The sequence below is a fragment of the Miniopterus natalensis genome, chromosome 16, assembly GCF_054644295.1.
Source record: "Miniopterus natalensis isolate mMinNat1 chromosome 16, mMinNat1.hap1, whole genome shotgun sequence".
In the NCBI taxonomy this organism is placed as follows: Eukaryota; Metazoa; Chordata; class Mammalia; order Chiroptera; family Miniopteridae; genus Miniopterus; species Miniopterus natalensis.
This window is the reverse complement of record NC_142096.1, coordinates 20,987,137-21,009,121: the sequence shown is the minus strand read 5'-3', so window position 1 is coordinate 21,009,121 and position 21,985 is coordinate 20,987,137.

Sequence of the window (21,985 nt, the reverse complement as noted above, 5' to 3'; positions counted from 1 at the left end):
GGAAATGAGTGTGCTCCCATTTAATGGCTACTATTTGTCTGGGGAGAAGGTAACAAGGCAATCAAGGGAGGCCCTAATGCATGGGGTTGAGAATTCGGTCTTTCAAGTCAGAGTTCAAACTTGCTTGGTAATATTGGATGAGTTACTCCAATGCTTAACCAATGCCTGTAGAGTGGAAATACTAATAGGACCTTTCTCGATGTAAAAGTGCTTAGAATTGTGCCTGAAACACAGCAAATGCTCAGAAAGTGTTTGTTTCCTGTGAGTGAAGAGGCTGAGGGTGAACACAATATTTGAAGTAGAGACTATTATCCATAGAACTGCTAATAGGTCGCAGCTATTAAAATTTAACTCTCTACCCAAAGAAGTAAAACCCTCGTTAATTCAGTCACCTGCAGTTCAGGCAATCTGTGGCGTGTCATTAGTTGACCCTCTTCAACCTCGAACATAAAGTCAACCTTATTTGTAAAACTCTGAGAGTCAAGATGCTCTAAAGTGCCAGGTTTTCCCAATACCTGAGCCTCCACCAGCTGTGGGAATGTGAGCATTTTGTAGGCAAGGCCATTATTAAGGTCACCTCTAAAGTTCCATCAAGACCCAACACGTTGGTGTTTCAGAGGCTCAGAAATGAGTCACTAGCCTACAGCTGGCACCTTCAAATGGATCCATTGTGTAAGACACCTGGAGAGCAAGAGTAGGGGGCCACTGGACTCAGTTAACCTGGGAAGACCGAGGGTGACTCTTCTCCCCACTCAGACCACCAGCCACCAGCCAAGGCCATGGGTTAAGGACACTGCTTCCATTTCATATAACAAGTTAAAAAGGGAGAGCTTTTTTATTTCTTCCCCCAAAGCATTCCTTCTTCCATTTTGTGTGCCAGAGCTGAGCTTGCATTTCCAAAGAAGCTTTTTCTCCTTGAATTCTTTGGGCATGAGCAGGTAAGCGAGCTGTCCCAGGTGTGGGCTTCAATTTAATCACAGGAAAGCAGAACTGCTCCTGTTCCTTTGTTCCTTTCCAGAAGGTGAGGCATTTCTGAGCTTCTGTTTTCCCCTTTATGACCTTTTCACTTAGGAACTCACTAAAAGGCAGTTACCCTATTTCATCAGTTCTAGAATGCACATTTTCCTCCCATTTTAACATCTGGGAAAGGGGAGTACATTTTACAGTCCATGGCACCTTAGCTTTGTGTAATAGTTTAATTGCCCATCTGACAACTAGTGTCTACGTTTTGATAAACTGTGGAGGTTGCCCTTCAGTGAGTGCCTCAGTGCTGAAGCTTTACTTCAGTGTTTTCTACAGGTCTAACAATAGCCTGGGCATCTGGTAGGAAACCTCCGTATTAAGGTAGAACACAAGGATTAGACAGATTTAGTGACCTACTTGAGGCCACATGGTTAGCAAGTAGCAGAGTGGGATGGTACAAAGTCACACTGCTTCTTGGATCGGAATTATCAACCAACCATATCCATGAACATTACAAAGGAGATGAACAAGGTTCACAGGAGGATTTCAACTTAAACTATATCATAATGTATGGACATGTGCAAGGAAATTCAGAACCAGCTATGGCAAGAAGCAGCCAGAGAACTGTGACTTTCCCTGGGCCTCAGGGCCCTTGTAAATACGGCCACCACTTCTTGAGGACTTGCCTATCGCTGGATCTGTGCCAAGCATTTTACCACATTGTCATATGTATTTCTTTATTTCTCCAACAGCCCAAAAAAGTAGATATCATTTTCCTCATTAGAAACTGTTGCTTAGAATGTTTAACTCACCCAAGATTACAGGTCTAATAAGTATCAGAACTGGAATTCAACTCCGCCTGGTTGGCTCCAGGGAGCCCTTAAGCCCCGTTCCACTCAGCCCCATCTGTCCCAGGGAGAACGCGACCACGTGACCTCTGAAGTCCCGTTCCTGGGAGACAGCGATCCTGCTTTCACAAATAAGTACTCAATGACACTGTGCTCGGGGACCATGCTCTGTGACGAGGTGTTTAAAAGTGATTTGGGGTTGGTGCTTCCTCAGACACTGACACATAAAATGGCCACATGACCCAGCAATTCCACTGCTGAGCCTATACTCAGAGAACTGAAAGCAGGGGCCCAGGCAGATATTTGTACACTAATGTTCACAGGGGCATTAGTCACAATCACCAAAAGATGGCAACAACACAAATGTCTGACAGAGGATAAACAGAATGTGGTATATACTTAAAATGGAGTATTATTAGCCTTGTAAAGGAATGAAATTCTGATGTATGCTGCAACAGGAATGAATCTTGAACATTATGCGAAGAGCAGTAAGCCGGACAAATTCAGTATGATCCAATTGATGTGAAGTACCTAGGAGAGGCCAGTTCACACTTACAGAAAGCAGGAGAGAGGTTACCAGGAGCTGGAGGGGGGGAGGACGGGTACAGACCTGTTTGGGATGGTGGAAAAGTCCTGGAGCTGGATGGTGGTGATGGTTGCACAACACTATGAATGTGCTTAAGGCCTCTGAACTGTGCACTTTGAAATGGTGGCTTCATGTCATGTGTATTGTATCCCAGTTTTTTAAATCACAAAAAAAATATATATACTGGGGACTGATCATGCCACACCAAACCAAGAACGGGAAACCTTTGAGACGTGTGTAAAGGTAGAGTGAGGAATCGTGTTCTGGAGACGGTGAGAGCGTGAGAGGGGAGAGGTGCATGTGCTGGGAAGAGGGAAGGTGGAACCCGCAGAGAATGCGAGTTCTGCTAGACAATCCCGGGCACAGACCCAGAGCATCTCAGAGCAGATGGCAATTCGGTCATGACAGCAAGGACAGAGCAGAGGGATTCCGTGTCGTTGAGAAATAAACCATCTATCTCAGGACGCTGGGGAATTACTTTCAAAACAAGACACACAAGCTCTTTCACGTACCAAACAATACTGTATCCTTCCTCAACCCTGTAAATAAACATCCGTGCCTCCTAATTTTCATTGCAAGGAAGCTGTTGATTTATGAAGTCACTGCTTGGCCTTCAGGGAACATTCAAGTAATCTAAGATGTTTATTCACACCAGATCCCAAATATCTGGGTTATGGTGTGCTGCTCACGATAAGTGTGTGCTGAGGGGTGGGAAGGGTTTTGCAGGTGGCTCTGAGAGCTCCGTCCCCTGCAGGGAGGCGGGGCTGCCAGCTCACTGCCTTTCTGGATGCCTTGCTTGCCTCCTGTTGGAACAAGCTGAGCCCCCATGGGATGCTTTCATACTGTTTTTACAGAGAAAGGACTAAAGCACTCTGTTCAGAAGAATCAGGAAGGACTCTCGTATTCAACCCGTCTCAACTCTTGTTTGTGTGGGTGTTGTGGGTGGAGATGAGAAGGGAGATGAGACAGTGCACGTCTCATCTGGGTATTGTGGGGGCTGCGGAAGAGCCTGCACTGGTTTCAAGATTTATCAGAAAAACAAACAAAGGAAAGTATTCTCTGAAAATGTAGCAAAAGTCCCAACTCAGGATCACAGGGCGATCTCACTTAATCCCTCCTGTCTTTCCGCTGGCCCGCATAAATCTAAGAACCAACCCAACTAGCTCGGTGCAAACTTGACCTGCAGGGTGCAGGCAGAGCGCGGAGCCGGGGGGCTGGGCGGGGCTGAGGTGCTGGCAGCTCCTCCGTCGCTCTGTGTCAGCTTCCTTTCTCCAAAGCGAAGAGGCTGAAATAGGTGGTTTCTAAGGGTAACGTATGTGCAGTGTCTCCATTCATTTTGTGTTTATAATCTTTAATGATAAAGGTAATATAGCAACAGTAAAATTAAGGAAATGGAGACAGTTAATCACCTCTAATCCTACTATCCTAACATAAGTCGCTTGGTTTCATATTTAAATGTTTAAAACCTTGCAGCGTAAGTGGTTTTGCAAGGCATAACTGCTTCTGAAAAGTACTGAAATGTTTTACCTGTGGTTTTTTGTTTTGTTTGTTTTTGTCTTTAGAAAAAAAAATTCTCAATACTTTTGATTTTTTTTCATAGTTAAGCCCTTATGCATTCTAGACTCCAAGGCCCTGTTCCCTATCATGACAGTTCTTGATGAGGGTTGTGGATTGAATGGTCAATCCACAAATGGTCCCCATCAAATTCATATGCTGAAGTCCTGACTCCAGATACCTCAGAAAGAGACTGTATTTGAGGGAGGTCTTTAAAGGAGCTAATCAAGCTAAAACGAGGTCATTATGTTGGGATCTTCATAAGAAGAGATTAGGACAGACTCACACCGAGGGACACACACAGAGGGTTGATCGTATGCAGACCCAGGGAGGGGAGGGAGACTACAGGCAATGGAGAGTTTCCTCAGGAGCCGACCCCGCAACACCTTCATCTGAGACTTCGGCCTCCAGAACTGTGAGAAAACAAATTTCTGTTATTTAAGCCACCCGGTTTGTGGTGGTTTGTGTGGCGGCCCTAACAGAGCAATGCAATGAGATGTCACTGTCTTCCTTGGTAAACTGTGCTCATCCTACTGACGGCCACTGATCACAAGGCCCTCCGTGTAGTCACAACACCCAGATAAGCACCCACGCGGTCGTGCGCGCCTGCACGCACACGCCAGCACGCACACGGTTCCAGTGGCTAAAAGTGTATTAAATTCTAACATGAGTGTGTTTTGCAACAATTTTTTTTTGATCCTGTAACAGAACAAGGTCTTGCAAAGTAACCACATCCTCTCCTTCAGCCGCTTCTCCGTGCCTGCCTGCCCGCTCCATCAGAGATGCTCCGAGAGGGGGTAAGTGGACAAGGGGGTAAGTGCAATACCCTCCCTTCACCCGGGGAGGTTTGGGTAAGTCTATCAGCTTTTCCAAAAAGGGGATGAGCAGCCTCCTCACACACCCCGAGAGCCCGCAGCCTCCTCAGAGCAGCTGGAGGCAAGAAGCATTCTCCAGGGATCAGACTTTCGACGGCTCACCCCTCCTGCTCCGTCCTGACAAACACAGTGATGTCCCAGCAGCGTCTAGAGTGGCCTCATTCACCTGCCTAAAGGGGAAGATGCTTCCCAGCGGCACTGCATTGTTTGCTTTTGGATTTAAAGCAGCAGCTTCCCCTGTGCAGACCTGGTGCCGGGCATGGCAGATGCGCAGACTCTTGAGCGTAGCTACCGCAGCAAACAACAGAGAGGACAGAGAGTGGGCTGCTTCACTTCAGGGGAGCAGGCCACTAGGCCCCTCGGTTTTAAGTGGGTATAACCAGGAACCACCGAGAACTGGAAAAGGGAACAGCCCATCCTTTCCTCATTTTCTACAATGTTCTGAAGCGAGTGGAGGCTGAAAGGGACTGGCCCCCTCTGGACCAAACTGCCTGAAGGAGTTGCTGAAAACAGCCGCAGGCCGGCACCCAGGGTGACCTCTAAGGGGTGGGAAGTAGGAATGAGCATTAAACGCAGTGAGTGCAGGAAAGGGTGGGGCCTGCACATCCTGGAGGCTGTCTGGTCTGTCAAACAACCAGTAGCAGCACTTGGGACAATTGCTGAAGGCACAGCAACTTTAATGAACGTCGCTACCCACTGCTGCGGTTACAACTGAGTTTCAGCTTTTGCCTCAGCCAGACAGTTCCTCCTCCTTTTAAGGGGAACTCTCCCATGACCAGACTTTACCTCCTCTCATTAAAGATCAGCTTCTGCATGATCACTTCCTTTGCCTTGTCATTGAGGCCACAAAAATGTAAGGGAGAGAGTGACACCCACTAGCCCTGCCCGTTGGTGCTTCCTCCAACCTCGGTGACATCATTTTTTGCAGGGTTGGGAAGCCACTCAGTAGGCTTCCCACAGAGGCGCTCCTCCAGGCCAGGGCCCACCTCCAGAAGCAGGTAACAGAAAAACAGTGCCAAAGCCCCCAGAGGGGCCCTCACCTTGGGCTTAGTCAGCGCAGATGGTAACACTGCCATATCAGAAGAAGGCATCGACAGGACAGAGGCAAGAGGCTCCATCTCTGTGGGCATGCCTTCCACACACTTCATCCCACTTACCCCCACAAGTTTGTGAGTTATTCATCCCCCACCCTGTCCTGCCCAGGAAGCTCCCTCCTTCTGGCCTTTGCTCAATGTCAACTTCTCAGGGAAGCCTTCCCTGGCACCTTGTGGCCTCCCTTCCTGGCAGAAGTGGACAAACTGCTACATCAGCTGGCAACGTGGGACAAGTTGACCAAACAAAAGTAGATGCAATAGAACCCACCGGGGAGCAAACATGTGCTGTTTGCATTTTCTCTGAGAAGGGCTAGGAAAGCAAGGGCAAGCTGGAGGGCCCATGAGAAAAGAGAAAAGTGACGGCTGATTCCAGGCTGCCGAAAGAAGAAAAACATAGGAAGGGGAGGCAAAATAAAAATAGAAACAGAGCTGGGGGGGTGGGGCCCACCCCTTCCCCCGGGCTTTCTTTAGCAGCAGATGGAGAAAGGAGCAATTCATTCAGCTTCCGGTAGAGTCAGGAAAAGACAGAGAGCAACCAACGTATGAGAGAGTGGGCTTTTTAACAGCCTATGGAAGCTCTGAGGGTTGGAGTGGGGATGGGACTTTGAGAGGGTGGGATGAGAAAGTTGGGGGTGGGGGGCTTCTTTTGGAGTCGTCTGAAGAAGTGTCGAGGAGCCTGGGTAGAGGTGTCATATTGAAGATGAGCCAAGTGGAACAGCAGCAGGAACTCCATGACTCTCTGAACAAGAGCTGCCCACACAGCCAGACCGTACAGGCCCCACTGATGCAGGTGTTCCCGGGGTCCGGGGACCTGAGGGTTTGGCACCCACTGTGGGCACTTGGCTTTGAGCAGGAAAGAATTCAAATTCGAACCAGCATAGTGTTTAAAGTGTAAGTGATTTTACTAGTGAAGCAGTGAGACAGTGGGCTCCTCCACAGGCAGAGCAGCCCATGTTAGCAGAATCTGCTTCTTTTATTGAGGTTCATTTCATTGGGGGGTAGGGTATTCAATAAGGAGGAGAAATATTCAGGATCGTCCTGGGAGAGGGGTGATTTCTCAGAGGAGCTCAGGCAGCCATGTTGTGTCCTTATATGAGCTTTCCCGTTTCCAGTCCTGGTGCAGGGTGTCTCATTTAGCATGCTAATGTATTACAATGAATTATAGTATAATGAGGCTAGGGGTTACCATTAGGTGAAATTTGTCACCATGTTGAACCGTGCTAGTCTCTGCTGGTTTTAAGTCATAAACCTATAAACCCAGTGTGGGGTGGTCTTTTTCTATGTGACAGTTTCTGTACCTTTTATCAATTGCAGCTCTTTTGCCACATACCCTATCTCGCCACCACTGAAGGAAGGTTAAACCGGGCTTCACTGATGGCTATTGCCAGAGGCTCTAAGCTGAAACCTCCCCTTTCCCGGTACCAGGAAGTATAAGATGGGCAGGCAGCCCATAGCGCCTTCCCGTGGGGTATGAGCCCAGGAGCCTCGGAGGATACACCAGGCTTGCACTGGTGTGGATTCCACCCCACCCCCTGAGGTGCAAAGCCCTGTCCTGGGAAAGGTGCCTTGTTAGGAAAACACTTGAGGGTAACTTGTGGGATTACATGATGACAGTCTGAGGATAATGACCCGAAGTTGAGAGATGGGAGCCAGGTGGTGCCCCAGTACACTTCCCAGCTTCGTCTGGGAAAATCCAGCAGCATCTGGGGACTGGACAAGCTTTGCTGGCGAGGAACTCTTTTGGGGTGGTCTCAGAACCTGGATGCATGGGTGGCTTTCACCGAGGCTCTGGACTTGCCCCAGGGTGAACTGACCAGAAGGTAGGCTGAACGTCCAGCCCGGCTCAGAGCATTTAGTCCTCTTGACTCAAGTAACCACTGAATTAAAGATCATCCATATGGGTGAAATGACATCAGGTCTGGGATTTGCTTAAGTCTCCAGCAAACCAAAAAGTTAGGGGAGGGTACAGAGGAAGCAGGACGGGGGAAATGTTATACATCTTGGAGCTGGTGAGGGTTACAAGGAAATTCATGATACCAGTGGATGTCACAGTGCCCCTCATTCCCGACCAGCACAGCAGAACCTGAGGATTCTAGCAAGTTGCAAAATCTCAGCCTGGAGCAAGAGACCTGAGAGATACTAAATAAAAAACTCCGAGAGTGGGGCCCAGCAATCGGTGTTTCCCAAGCCCTCTAGGGGCTTCTGCTCCGAGATTCTGCTGCTTTCTCACATTTAAGACCCACTGCATCATACCATTTTCTCTTCTCCAGTGTTGGTGCGATTATTTCCATAATAAAGGCTTCCTAAAAGCCATCCCAATGGGCATATTTGTTGTGGAGTTGTTTATTTCTTACATCACTTGTCTTCAATTGCTATTTAACTATTGTTTTGATCTTTTCCTGAAGCCAGAACAAAAAGCCAGGAAGCAGATGCGTCTAGGGCTGTCTCCCTCTCTCCTCGCAGTTTGCAAATGTAAACTTCCTGTAAGAGACGCTGGGACGGCGACCAGCGCTCACACCTGCAGAGCCGCGTCTGCCAGGCGGGTGGCCCGGGAGCAGCCCGGGCCAGGTGCGGGCGTTTAGGAGAGGCCTTCCCAGGGGCTGGGCCGGTGCTGCGGGCGCGCGCCCGGCCTCCTAGCGCCCGGCGCTGACCGCACGGCCACGCGTGGACCCGGGGGGGGGGGGGGCGGTCACCCAGACTGCAGCTCACAAGGCATGGGTGCCCTGGCCTTTTCTATTCTCTCCTGCAGAGTTCTTCCGAGAGAACAGAAGCCGGCACCGTGGTCTTCCCCACTGCCCCCCCCCCCCCCCCCCCCCAGTTCCCAGCCCTGGGAGGCCCTGGGCGGCCGCGGGAGGGGAAGGGTTAAGAGCATGGGGCCACCTTCCCCCACCTTCCCCCTCCCTGCGCGCTGTAAAACAATCCCTTTGTCTCCTCTTTAAGTCGTTAGCCTCAGGGGCCATTATGGGAAGGAAGGTAGCCCGGCTCTTTTATCTGCGAGAATCCATTAAGCTTGGCCTCGGTCAGCGGGGCTGCTGGGCTGTGGGCTGCTGCGCGAGGGGCCCTGGGGGGACCTCTCCCCGGCGAGGACCCAGGAGCACCTGTACCCCACTTCACTACCACCCCTCGGAAGCTGGGGTGCAGGGGGAATGGGCAGTAAGAAGCCCCAAGCCAAGCATATGTTGCAATAGCAGAGCCACGGAGCTCTGCCGCTCTCGCTCTCGGGGAGTCCTCCAAGGCGCCCAGTTTCACACCTTCCTGCCCTCGCGGCCTGACCTCGTGCACAGCCCAAGGAGGAGGAGGGGACCTTCGAAGGCGAGAGGGGACAGAAGCTTTCCCTACGGGCACGAGCGGCTGCCCCGGAGGGCGTGGGCAGGTGCGTGGACGCGCAGGCACGAGCTCCGCGCGCCTGCCGTGGCACCGCGGCCCGGGCGCGTTTTCCCGCCGAGGGGCTGGAGGAGGGCCCCTTACCTGCCTTAGGAAGCTGTGATGCAAAATGCCCGCTGGAAAGCCTTGGAAGAGGCATGAGAGGTTTCATGCAGCTCATCAGAAAGTAATCTAGCCCCGAGTCATTATCAAGCGCCAGACAGACCAAGTGCCCCCTTGGCCAGTGCGCTCGGTTACCCTGGTGACTTTGTGTCCCCGTCAGAACAAGGGAGAAACGCCGAGAGGTCCAAGGCCCAAATGACCAGAGAGTGGCTTTGAATTCTGGTCTGGGGATCAGAAGCAGGGGGAGGGAAGGCAGGGAGAGCTTGGCAGGGCCCTGGGAAGGTCCAGTGTGATTCATGGAGCTTAGGGGGAGGGATAGCCCCTTTTTCAAATTGTCAACAATTCAGATTAAGAGGAGCAAAGGAGGCAGGAAAAGCGACAAAAGAAAAGAAAACAGAACTCTTCCATTTCTCCCTGTATCCAGGTCAGAGACAGAATATCAAGGCTGCGCGTCTCCTGCTGAAATCTCTGTGGAATGACCTTGTTTGGATCTTCTCCTGCTCTTTCCCCATGAATATAAATATTTTCTCCACTTGCCATATGTTACCCACGCACTTCCACAGACCCCACCACCCCTGCCCTGCTGGGCTCCTTGCAAAAGGAAAGCCTGCCCTCCTCTCAACCGGGAGGGCAGGGGGAGGGGGGAGCCGTGTTGTTTAAGGGACAATGTCACTTTCCCCTTCGTCAAGATTCTTTGTCAATTGCTGGGGAAATAATTGACCTCAAGCTACTTCAGTCACAACCAATAGAAAAGTGGAATGGTGATGTGTCCAGCTGTTAAGGGAGGCAGGCAGGCCGGCTGGAAAACAAAGGTGGCGGGAACAGAGCTGGCATGAAAAATATGTAAAGCTTCATGTTGGAATTCCTGGAAAATAGAAGAATGTCACCTAAAAATACAACGAAACAAAAAAACCCTGTATTCTGTTGACTTGCCACATCTTCAAGTTTGCAGTTCTTGATTTATGCCTTTGGATGGCTTAAAAGGAGAGCCCCAGCACAGAAGCCCTTCAATACAGCTGCAGTCTTTTGGGTTCTCTGACCCTTAACTCGCACAATGGTACTTCTTTCCAACATCCTCCACTCAGTCGGCAGCCAGAATGACTCAGTTCTGTCCGATTCAGGGGCCTAGGGAATGATTTGAGAGCTCAGTGAGTATTGTTTGGGGGTTTTGTTTGTAAGCAGTGGGAGAAAGTAGCAGGAGGGAAGGGGGCCACCAGGAGGACCGGGAAGGGTTGTAGTTACTGGACGGAAAGCCAAGAAGAAATTCATAAATTGCCTTTGCCTGATTCCCTGGGAGAGATGCTGGTTGAGATCGTTTGTTAAAACAAATCTCATATTTCAGACCACAAGATGTCCCATTTACGAAGCTGATCCTGTTCCAGGTTGGACCAATCAGGAGAAAATCAATAAGGACATTTGATGCCATCAATGTGGTAACAAGCAAGAACAATCTCAAACAGCAGCTCAACTGGGCCTCAAACATGAGCTCTGAGCCTGAACTGTGCGGTTGGTCTTGCAAAGGGGAGAAAAGATGATGTCAGAGGAAAAAAACTCCAGATGATACAGAAACAGCCCAACGGCTTTTCGGATATGAACTCTTTCCTCTAATGAGACTAAACCGGTATGGGGGATGGGTGAGTATTGACCAACAGTCACCATACAGAACTAAGGTCCTGTCTTCTCCAGGCTTAGCAATGAAACAGAGGGTGAGGCATACTATCAATATGACACAAACCCTGTCCCCTGGGTAAAAGAAGCCATCAGAGCCCACACATGAATTTCCCAACTATCTCCATCTTCTTCGTGGAGTTGCAAGAAGGGTATGTGTGCTTATCATCTTAGAAGAAAGCACATCAGTGCACAGAAAAGGCACCATGGTAGAGCTAAGAATGGTAAAGCTTGGTGCAAAAATGTTCAGCAACATTCAGTGTCACTGTAGAAATGCCCTCAATAGCACGATGCTTTTTTTCTCAAATAATATTTTTGAAATTTGTGTGTCTGCTCTAAGAATACCTCAGGTAAACAGGTTAATGGGCATGTTTCCAAATCTCTTTAACCTTTCACAGGTACTTTCCAGGATCTTCTCCAAGGTTCATTCAAGTCATAGCCCAAACAGTAGCTACACTTTACTTCTCTCAGAATTGCTAACTCCAACCAGTGGGGTATATTACAAAGAAAGAAAGCCTGCTCAAGGAATTCTCTAGGTTCCTCCCTTATTTGAAGCTGTTAACCCCTATTTCATTTTAAGCGAGAGATATTTTTTTTTTTTTCACAAACCATCCTTGAAAAGAGATGGATCTGGACTAGTTTTGTTCTAGCTGCATCTAGAACTTTTATTCTAGAATCCAACAACTGTTCAATCATGAAATGTTCTGATTGTGCCTATTAAGCATCCCCCACCAAGTTCACCTAATGGTTCAAAGGTGAAGCCTGTGAGTTGGTTGTCTAGTCCTTGCAATGGATTTGCATCGAATGCTCCATGTTCTCTTTCATTTTCCCTGGTGACTCCTGCCATTCACATCACCAAGCTTGAGGTGAAATCTGTGGCTGTAATAGTTAGTAGGGCTAATTGGCTCATGGGAGAAGAATAAAACCTATGGCTTGGCCTCATTAGCCTTGCATTAAATCCAACATATCAAAGTACGATTGAATGGACATAGCTCTTGCCTGGAACATATTTGCAACTTGGTAGAATTAAATGTTCTAACTGAACATTGCCTCACCTGTGAAATGTTCTAGACAAAACAGAGGAAATCAGAGTAAGATGCAAATCAGTATCCCAGATTTAGGAAAATTAAATGCTTTTAAAGTGTATATATTTTTATCTTACAAATAATTTGTTTAAACATTTTAAAACTCTGTTTTTTATTATGTGTAAACTATTATTCTATTTCATTTTTAAAAAAAAATGCCCAGGAAAAGAACTGACAAGAAATACAGTTTTTATTTAGATGGCAGGATTATGGGTAAATGATTTTTCCTCATTTCAATTTTCCAAAATGTTACTGAATGATTACAACTACTTTTAATGGAATAAAATACTTGATTATTCTATAAAGACTTATTAATACTCACGCATAAGCATCACTATTAAAAAGTGACTTCACTACAACCCTGTTTTCTGGGAATACAGTGACTTGAACAGGCAAGCCGAAAGGAGAATAAAAAGAAGGAAGGAGCAGTCGCTGAGTGTCTCCTGCCATCTGTCAAGCATTTCTCAGCGTTATCTCATTTAATTCTCTCTCCCGGAGAAGTAGACAGAATCACTGTCATTACAGAGTAGAGAAATCAAGCTCTGAGTGTGCATGTAAACTCCCCAATATCTTACTGGGAAAGAAGACATGGCAGAATCAGGTTTGCCAAAGCTCTTTCTTCCTGCTACAGGGAACCCATAGAAACAGCAGAATCGACCATTAGGTGAACTTGGTGGGGGATGCTTAATAGGTTAGACAAGTAAATAAATAATGTGTCAACCTTGTATCCAACCAAAAGTCCTGTACTCAACCGCACAACTGGCCTGATCATTCCCCTTATCCAAAATCACCCCTCCACTCATATACACACATCAATATATACACACATCTGTGTGCACACACATAGACATACATATACATATACACATACATACACCCCAAAGCACATATATATATACACAGACACACACACACACACAGCATTTAAAACCCTCCCATGGCTTTCCTTTGCCTTTTAGGGTAAAATCAAAACCCACGTGCACCATCTACAATGCCCTGCTCATTGTACCCCCTCCAGTCCTGACTCTCAGCATCCTGCCCACACTCTGCCCAGGCCGGACCTCTTTCAGTTCCTCAGAATGTCGTGCTCCTCTGCCTGAAGGACTTTTGCGTACCCTGCTCCCCTCTGCATGGAACTCTTCCTCTACCTGGCTGACTCCTGCTCTCCTCTAGGGTCTCAGCTTAGCTTCCGTGTCCTCTGCAAAACCTCAGCTGACTCTCAGCTTGAGCTGAGGATCCCCGGTCTGCGGTCCTGGGACCCTCTGTGCCTGCTCACCCACAGCGCATGCTCACCTTCATCGATTACTGTGTCCCCTGCTGGCCTGAAAACTCCCTGCAGGCGTATCCCCACTGCTGGGCCACAGTGCATGCTTAGAAAGTATTGCAGGGATGGGTGCATTTGTACATGAAAGTGGTCTTCTCATGCTCCTAGCACACGGATGCTTTTGTGACCAGCTCTTCTACGCGTTTTGTTGTAGCTTATATTTCTTAAGGATCTGGTTCAGGCCTGAAAGGGAAGGCAGGCAGTGAGGCTAGAGAACAAGGTGAATGATAATATTAACTGTTACTATTATTAGCACACCCTGAAATGTCTCCCTTTTTGCACTATCCCCTCCTTACTCTGATTACACTTTGACTCTCCTGCCCCTTCCAGGGGTCCTTACCTGGGACCCTCTTGGAACTTCATGCAAATCAAACCACACAGACCTTTCCAGAAATCCCGCCTCCTAACATCAAACTTAGGGTGGACATAAGCCAAAAATCTCCACTATACACATGCAAAAGCATGTGATTCAGATGAGGAAATCAAGTGCATACGCAGTGAGGCTGAGCTAAGAGGCCAGACTGCCGTCTCTCTTCCACAGGCTGCCTATGGGGGCCAATCAGTTTACTGCAGAACAGATCAGAGAGAACTTGGAGCTGGGGGTAGGGAGGCAGGTAAGGTAGCAACTAGAACATTATAGGCAGGAAGCACTCAGGAACTGGACGCATAGGATGGTCTTGGAAAGAAAATTGCTGTAAGAAGGGGACACACTGAACGAAGATGCTTTAGTCTCAGAGTCTCAGAAGATAGAGGCTGTGGTGGGGAGGAAGGGTATTCAGGAGAAGATGGAACCACAATAGCTCCAAGAATAGACTCATACATCTGGAAGTGGGAGATTTCTGATTTAGAGGGAAGATGATGAATTGGTTTTTAAACAGGGTTTGTGATGGAAAGCCAGCTGGAGTCATGGAAAGCCAGCTGGAGAGAGGTGAGGGCTGGGGGCGACAATCTGGAAGTGACCCATGTAGAGCCGATAGTTACAGAATGGATGAGGGAGATTCTGCAAGGTGGGCCATGTACAGGGCCAACAGGAACTCCCCAGTTAGATCAAAGAGAGCAGAGAAGATTGGGATAAGAACTTGAAGGAGATAGAAGAAGGCCGAGATCAGAGGTCATCTGGGCATAGTGTGAGGTTACAAAAGCCAGGGCAGGAGGGAGCTTAAGAGGAGTTGGTTCGCAGTATTCAAAGCGGGTCATTGATCTCAGCCCTTACCGTGGACTAGGCATGTTTCAAGGGAGTCTTCATCAGTGATCTCATTTAATTCAGTTATTGAATTAAGAGGGGCTATTATTACCCTCATTTAACAAATGACTTAACTGAGACTCTGAGAAAACATAGAACTGATCAGGGTCCTATGGCCAATAAAAGGCAGAGTTGGATTCAAACCCACTGTCTCAGAGGCCAGAGCTGGATCTTGGGGGACAAAGGGAACGAGAGTAAGATGTACATAGGTTTGCTATGACTCTAGGTAGCTTGACGAAACAAAACAGAAGTCTCTATTCTGGATGAGAATTGAAGCTGAAAGAGATAGGAAGCCTGGAGACTCTTCTGATTAAGTGTGGCCAGGTTAGGGAGCAAGTGTGAGAGAAGGAGCCCAGGCGTCAGGGCTGGAATCCCGGCTTCTGCTTCTGCTTCTGCTCAGCTGCTTCCTCTGCTGGGCCTGAGCAGGGGAGGCTGCTGAGAGCCTTCTCCCTGCCGGGTTGCGACTGGCGGTGTAGACCAGGGTTGCCATTCAGGATGCCTTTCAGTGGCCGAGGAGCCAGGGGGAGCGGACAGACCAGAGATGGAGAAGCCCTCATCCGCTTCCCAGGCGCTGTAGTAAAACTCCCCAAACCCAGCAAGGAGGCAGAGGCCCTGAGAGGAGCGAGCAGCCCAGCCAAGGTAGAGGCCCCGCTGGCAGCTCGTGGGAAGCAAGCAGCTGTGGGGGGAATGGGGAAGGTGCCCAGAAAAAAAGAAAGGCCCAAAAAGTCAACTGTGGAGCACATGAGTTTGCTTACAGGTAGAAACAATTCTTCCCCAAATTTACGAATCTGGGGATTAAAGCCAGAGGTGTCATCCCACCCCTGCTGCCTCACTTAATATTCCTTTATTTCTTCTTACTCATATTCTACCCCCAAACTGGAAAACCCCTACGCCTCAAAAACCTAAATTTAGGAAAGAGAAAAGCAGGAAGTGGAAAGAGGAGAGCTCTTTTCCTAGAAAACTCAGAGGCGACTTTTATGGGAACGAACAATGAAATCTGTCACCTCACACCCTGGATGCTGTGACAGATGAAGAGAGTGAGTGAGGGACGCCCCAGGCCTCCTGGAAGAAATCTGAAGCAGATCTGGGGCCTGGATGTCGTCGGGGCCCTGAGATGTGTAAGTTAGGGGAAAGGGAAGAAGAGAAAGGAAGGCCACCCCAGGTCTGAGAAATGAAGGCCACCCCAGGCTGGTGGGCACAAGTCTCTCCGGAGGGGGACCATTGGTTCTGCTTTGTGTCATTGATCTCTCACCTCAGAACTCTGTAACCCAAGACTGTCCCCACCAGTTGGCCAACTCCACAGGCACACACCTCTCTACTTCCCCTCCCCCATCTCAGGCCCTTTTTTTTTTTTTTTGGCTCTACAATAGCTGTGTCTTCTGCTTTCAATCAGTATTGCTGGCTTTCAAGTCCAGTCAAAGAAGGTTTGTAGATAAAGGGACTGCGCCTGACCTCTCAGTTGTTTTGCTGGTTTGCATGTGGAAGTCAGTCAAGGCAGATGCTGGTTGCAGGCAGGCTGGAAGTTAGGACAGCGCCCCCTGGAGTTGTGCAAATCACCAACCCTGGAGAGCACAGAAGAATCTGAAAGTGAAGGAACCCTGAACCTCTCTGCCTTACTTGTCCTCCAACCTGAAATACAGCTTCTTTCTGTCTCTGAACTCAAGCAGCTCATCCCAGCCTCAGGCCAGACAAGTCTCTCTGCGTGGACTACCTCTGACAGGAAGCTGCCTTCCATGACTGCCTCCCTTTTGTTTCTAGATCTCAGCTCAAATGCCAGCTCCGTAGAGAGGCCTTCTCTCTGCCCTGTTTTATTATTTTCAAAGCACATATCCCTCTCCAAAAGTTATTCTTAAGTTACTTATTAGCACTCTCCCCGACTAGAATATGAGCTCCAGGAGCGCATGCCTTGGGATGTCTTGGTCCCTCCCACGTCCCATCCTTTGCACCCAGGCCGATCAGTAACGGTGCAACAAATTGAATTCATTTGAATCGAAGCTTCCACTCACAAAAAGTGACCAAAGGTTTAAAATTGTTTATAAACAATTAAAATTTCGTTACAAATCATTATTTTTGCCCATCCCTACAAACAGCTGTCCACTTTCCTCCTAATTATTTGCCTCTCCCCTTTCATCTCGCTGGACGCTACATCCGGAATGTCAGGCATGGCTGTAAACTCCCAATGGTTAAAGGGAACCTATGACTTTAAAAAGACGCTCATCTCTGAAGATTGTATAAAACACGCTGTAAAGAAAAATCTCCAAAGGAGATAAAGGGCATCAGGAGTAGGGTGTCTCCTTTTTATGAATAGTTCCTGGGTGGTGCCTGGCCAGCTGCTCCACCCAGTAAAATAGGCCAGCGGGGGGAAACCTGCCCCAGGCCTGGCTTAACCCTTCCCTGCCTCACCTCAGTAAGATGCTGGGAAAGATCAGAGGAATTCAAGCACCGCTTGCCAGACTGGATAAAAACAGCCCAAGTGGGGGGAAGACTGATTCCAACGTTGCTCCCCACCCCGCAGCTTTCTTCTCCCAAAGAGCCTTCTGTTCAGAGAAACTAAAGGACTCTGATAGCAGATCACAAACTCAGGACAGAAAAGCTTCACTATGCCGCCGGAGCCTGTATTGTGGGGAACCAGACGCTGGACACTTTTTGCTTATGAACTTTTGGAGACCATTCGAATAAAAGACTATTTGTTCCTGGACAAACACTCACAAGCAAAGAAGCCTTTAAGAAGACAGGCAATTTTGTTTTGCATTTCCTCTTTGGGGGGGAGCAGGGGTGGGGGAGGGAGAGAGTCAAAGATAGAGACAGACTAGCTCTACTTACTTTTCAGATAAAAGAACCTAGACTAATTTGTTTACTATTGCTGAAGATTCATATTTACAAGTTCCTGTGCCATTGTGGTAAAAAGAAATGCTATTTTTAAAAAGTAGAAACCCACACAAGCCTCCATATGTAGGGCTCTTCACCCCCTTCCTGCCTCCCCACTTTCATTTCACAGGTGGGCCCTGAACAGACAAGCCAAGTTGGGTAAGTCAGAGGCGCTTGCTATCTCTCCCACACTCCCTTCCAAAAAGGCCATACCTCAACTGGGAAAGCAATCCCTAGTCAAAATTCTACGTGTCTCAAAAGTCACGCCCCAAATGTGCTCCTTTTCAGAAAACCAGCCTCCTGACACAGTGAACCCACGCCCTAGGTTTCCATCCTCCCGCCCCGTGCAGTCTTCATTTTCCTCATACACACGGAACATTTCTGAAATCGAACTAGCAAGAGGTTGAATGATGTCCCTTTAAAGAGGGTATGCCATAACTGGGTCACTAACTCTGTGACTAATCGCAGTTGCCTGTAACCACAGCGACTGTGGCTTCAACCTGACATGGTCATTTGTAAACCACCAAATGACCCAGCCATCTGCAGGGGCTGCTGGCTCTGGAGTTCGCAGATCATCCCAGACCTGCTGCCTCCTCGGCCCAGGTGGAATGGGCCACTGGAATGGATGTGACCACTTCAGACCTCTTCTTCGTCAAGTCTACCCACATTTCTGCGGGCGCCGCCTCAGCAAGCATTTGCAGCAGTTGCACTCTGGTCTGCATTCTGAGGAGCAACACTGAGCCCAAAAGACAAAAAGAAGGCTCCTAGGATAAATTTCCAGAAGAGAAAAGGAGCTTGGGCAGGCATGGCTCAGTGGTTGAGCATTAACCTAGGATCCAGGAGATTGTAGGTCTGACTCCGGTCAGTCAGGGCACAAGCCAGGGTTGCAGGCTGGATCCCTGGTAGGAGATGTGCATGAGGCAGCCAACCAATGACTCTCTCTCATCATTGACGTTTCTCTCTTTCTTACCCTCTCTGAAATCAATAAAGATATATTTAAAAAAAAAACAAGACGAAAAAGAGATCAGGAAAGGAAACTTCCCCCAACTTAGTTTGGGGTCCTTTGTGGGGCCGATCACTTACTCATTTATTACACCAAAACTTGATAAAATCCGTAAGTCTTTCCCCAATCACTGCAGTAATCAAAGGGACTTTCAGGGCAGGAGCATCCTTTGCCAAAGGGTCCCTCACGTGTCCTTTCACCTTGCAAGTAGGAGCAGGTAACCCTTCCCTTCCTGTGACCTAAGTCTTCATTGTTGCAGGCCTGTGGTGCTAAAAGAAATCACTAAGGCCAAGAGGTTCTTTCTAAATGGGCACATGATGGGTGGTGGTGGCCCTGGGAGATCTGTTCTCCCTACGTCTGGGCCCAACTCTCCCACCCAACCGCCTGGGAATAGAGTTATTTTTCTCTAGTCTGAGTAAAATCAGTGGAAGGTATCCAGTCCACAAAGCACTCTCTTTCAGCCCCTTCCCTTACCTGTGTCCCCCGCAGCCCCCTCAGCCATCTCAAGTAGAACCCACTTATTTTTCCAATCCCAATAATTCAGGAGGTAACCGCCACTGTGTCGGGAAGGCGAAGCCGCGGCTTCTCCAAAAGGGTGGAAGCAACAAATGGGAAGGGACCAGACAGAGCTTGTGAAATCCCAAACCGGACGGGAAAGAACAACATCATAAATTATGGATCCCTCCAGCCGCCTCCGGCCTGTCACCGCGAGGTCTGTCTCCATGGACTTGCTCGGCTGCGACACTGTTGTCCGGGAGCAGAGTCGCCTGGGTCTCCGAGGGCCCCCCCTCGCCCGCCGCCAGCACCCGGAGGGGTGCCGGGGCCCAGGGCCCCCGGGCAGCTGGGAGCTCGGCGCTGCTGGACGCGCCAGCGGCGGGGACCCCCCAGCCCCCGCCGGCTAGCACAGGCCTGTCATTGTTCCCGGGGACCCCTGCAGGAGCACCAAGCAATGGCCTCGGCACTCAGGTCCCAGCAGGGCCCGGCCGGGGGACACCAGGGCGCACGCGGGGAACGTTTGGGTGCCCCCCCACCCCCGGGCCTGGCGCACGAGGCGCGGGGCGGCGCGGGCGGCGCGGTGGGGGCCCCGAGCGGCGGCGACATCTGCGCGGGAGCGGTCGCGCTCCGGACGCCCATCTGGCCCGGCGCCCCTCCCGCGCCAGATGCGAGGAGGGAGAAGTCAAGGTTAAGCGCTGCGCGGGGCTGCGGGGCTGCGGGGCTGCGGGGGACGAGCCCGGGGCCCTCCGCCCGGCCGGCCCGCAGGCCGCGCGGCCCCACCTTGCTCTTTGTCTGCCTGGGAGCAGATGCGCCGTGACCCCCGCATTGTTCGTGCGGTCGGGATTAAAGGAGCCCCCGCCCCGGTGAGAAACTGCAACTCCCGGCCCCCGCCCCCAGCAGCCCACCTATTGTTTTGTTTATTGGCAGCAAGTCAGCCGCTCGTGGTAAGGTGGGCAAGCCCCGCGGCTCACATTTAAATCTGTTTGCGTGCCAGACCCGCCTGCTGCTCTCCCGCACCGCAGGAACAATAACTGACCCGGGATTAAAGTTACGAAAACCCGCTCGCCCTGCAGATGTGTCTGCTGCAGGCTGCGCCGTGGCCAGCGTGTGGAGGGTCTTTGTGTGCGCGCGCGCGTGTGTGTGTGTGAATGTGTGTGTGAGTGTGTGTGTGAGTGTGTGTGTGAGTGTGTGTGCGCGCGCCTGTGTGTGTGTGTGTGTGTGTGAGTGTGTGTGTGAGAGTGTGTGTGTGCGCGCGCGCGTGTGCGAGTGTGTGTGTGTGTGTGTGCGCGCGCCTGTGTGTGTGTGTGTGTGTGTGTGTGTGTGTGTGAGTGTGTGTGTGAAAAGCCACATTTGTTCTTTGGTAATTTGTCTTCAATATGCCTTTTTTTTTTTTAATGATGATGAAAGGTCAGTCATGGGACTCAAAACTGAGCAACCCTATGTGGCCAGCCGGGGCCCCCAGAAATGAATGGGGGGTCGGGGCTTCTGGTGGCACAGGGAAAGGGGGCTCCGAGTCAAGCTGGATCGTGTGAGTCAGGCCCTGGAGAAAACTGTGGGTAGAGGAAGCGTGGGGGGCGGTTTCCTGGATTTCTGTCGCAGGAAGAAACCGCCAGTGGGAGGGAGGGAGGGAGGGAGGGCGGAGAGGGGAAGGGCAGGGGGGAGGGCCGAGGGGGGGAGGGCCTCCCGCAGGCCGAGCGGGGCGGGGGGGGGGGGGGGGGGGTCGGTGGGAAGGCTGCGCGGGCTTTGTTCTGGTGCGTGGGCAGGGCCCGGGCGCTGGCTGCGCCGAGTGCGCCAGGCGGTCAGCTGCCCGGCGAGGTAACAGCTGGCACCTGTGCGCGAGGAGGCAGCGAGCATTAGCCGCATCATTATTCAGCAGGAGAGCATTACAGGCATAATTACTGCCCGCTAGAGAGGCAGAGGACAGGGGGACTGGAAACCCGCACCCCTTGGCTTATCCAGCTCCCGGGTTAAGTGTAATTTCCAGCAGCCTTGGGAGGGCCACCGCGCACAGAGCTGCGAGTCCATGACTTGAGATCCCTCTAGATCCGACAGCTGGAGCCAGTACCCTGGGGCTCTTTTCCAAATCTCATCCTGGCTCTAGGGCCAGGTTAGGGTCACAGATAAAATATCAAAAGTCACCACACTGAAGTTTTCTGATAACCAAAGCAGTTTTTACCTAATGCCAAAACTCTCTTTTTGTCTGGAATTAAAGGGATCAAATAAAGAAGAGCAGGCACTTTGGTCTTCAAAGAGCGATAATAACATCGCTAGTTAGCAATTGTTGAGCTCCTGTTATGTGTCTGACACTATGAAAGTACGTTAGTGAATTCCCTTCCTTTATATCCTCACAGCCTTAAAAGGACACGATTGTTACAACCATTTGATAGATGAGTAAACTGAGGCTTGGAGAGGTTCAGGAGAGCGCATTAAGTTACCCAGCAGTTTTCAGTCCTACCCTACTGCCTCCAGGTGGAGATGTCGTTAGGTGCCCAGTACTGACCAGAGAGCAAAGAGTGTACATACATATACTCTGGTTTTCTATGGCCACTAAAGACCCTTCCCCAAAGCTTGAGATTTAGTACATAACTGCTAATTCTCCAAACACATTCTTTTTACATATATTCTTTGTTGGGTCAGAAGTAAATCTCACAGAAGAACATGTTATGATTTTTGGAAAACAGAGTGTTTTCAAGAAGTGTCTTCTTAAATGTCTAACCACCATGGTGTACCCCTGAAACTAATATAATATTGAATGCCAACTGTAATTGGGGGGAAAAGTGTCTTCTTTTATAGATTGGCATACTAATTTAATTAGTGAAAAAAATGTTTCACAAACTTGCTCATTAAAAAGCTTGCACTCACCCTGGCCACACGGCTCGGTTGAAGTATCACC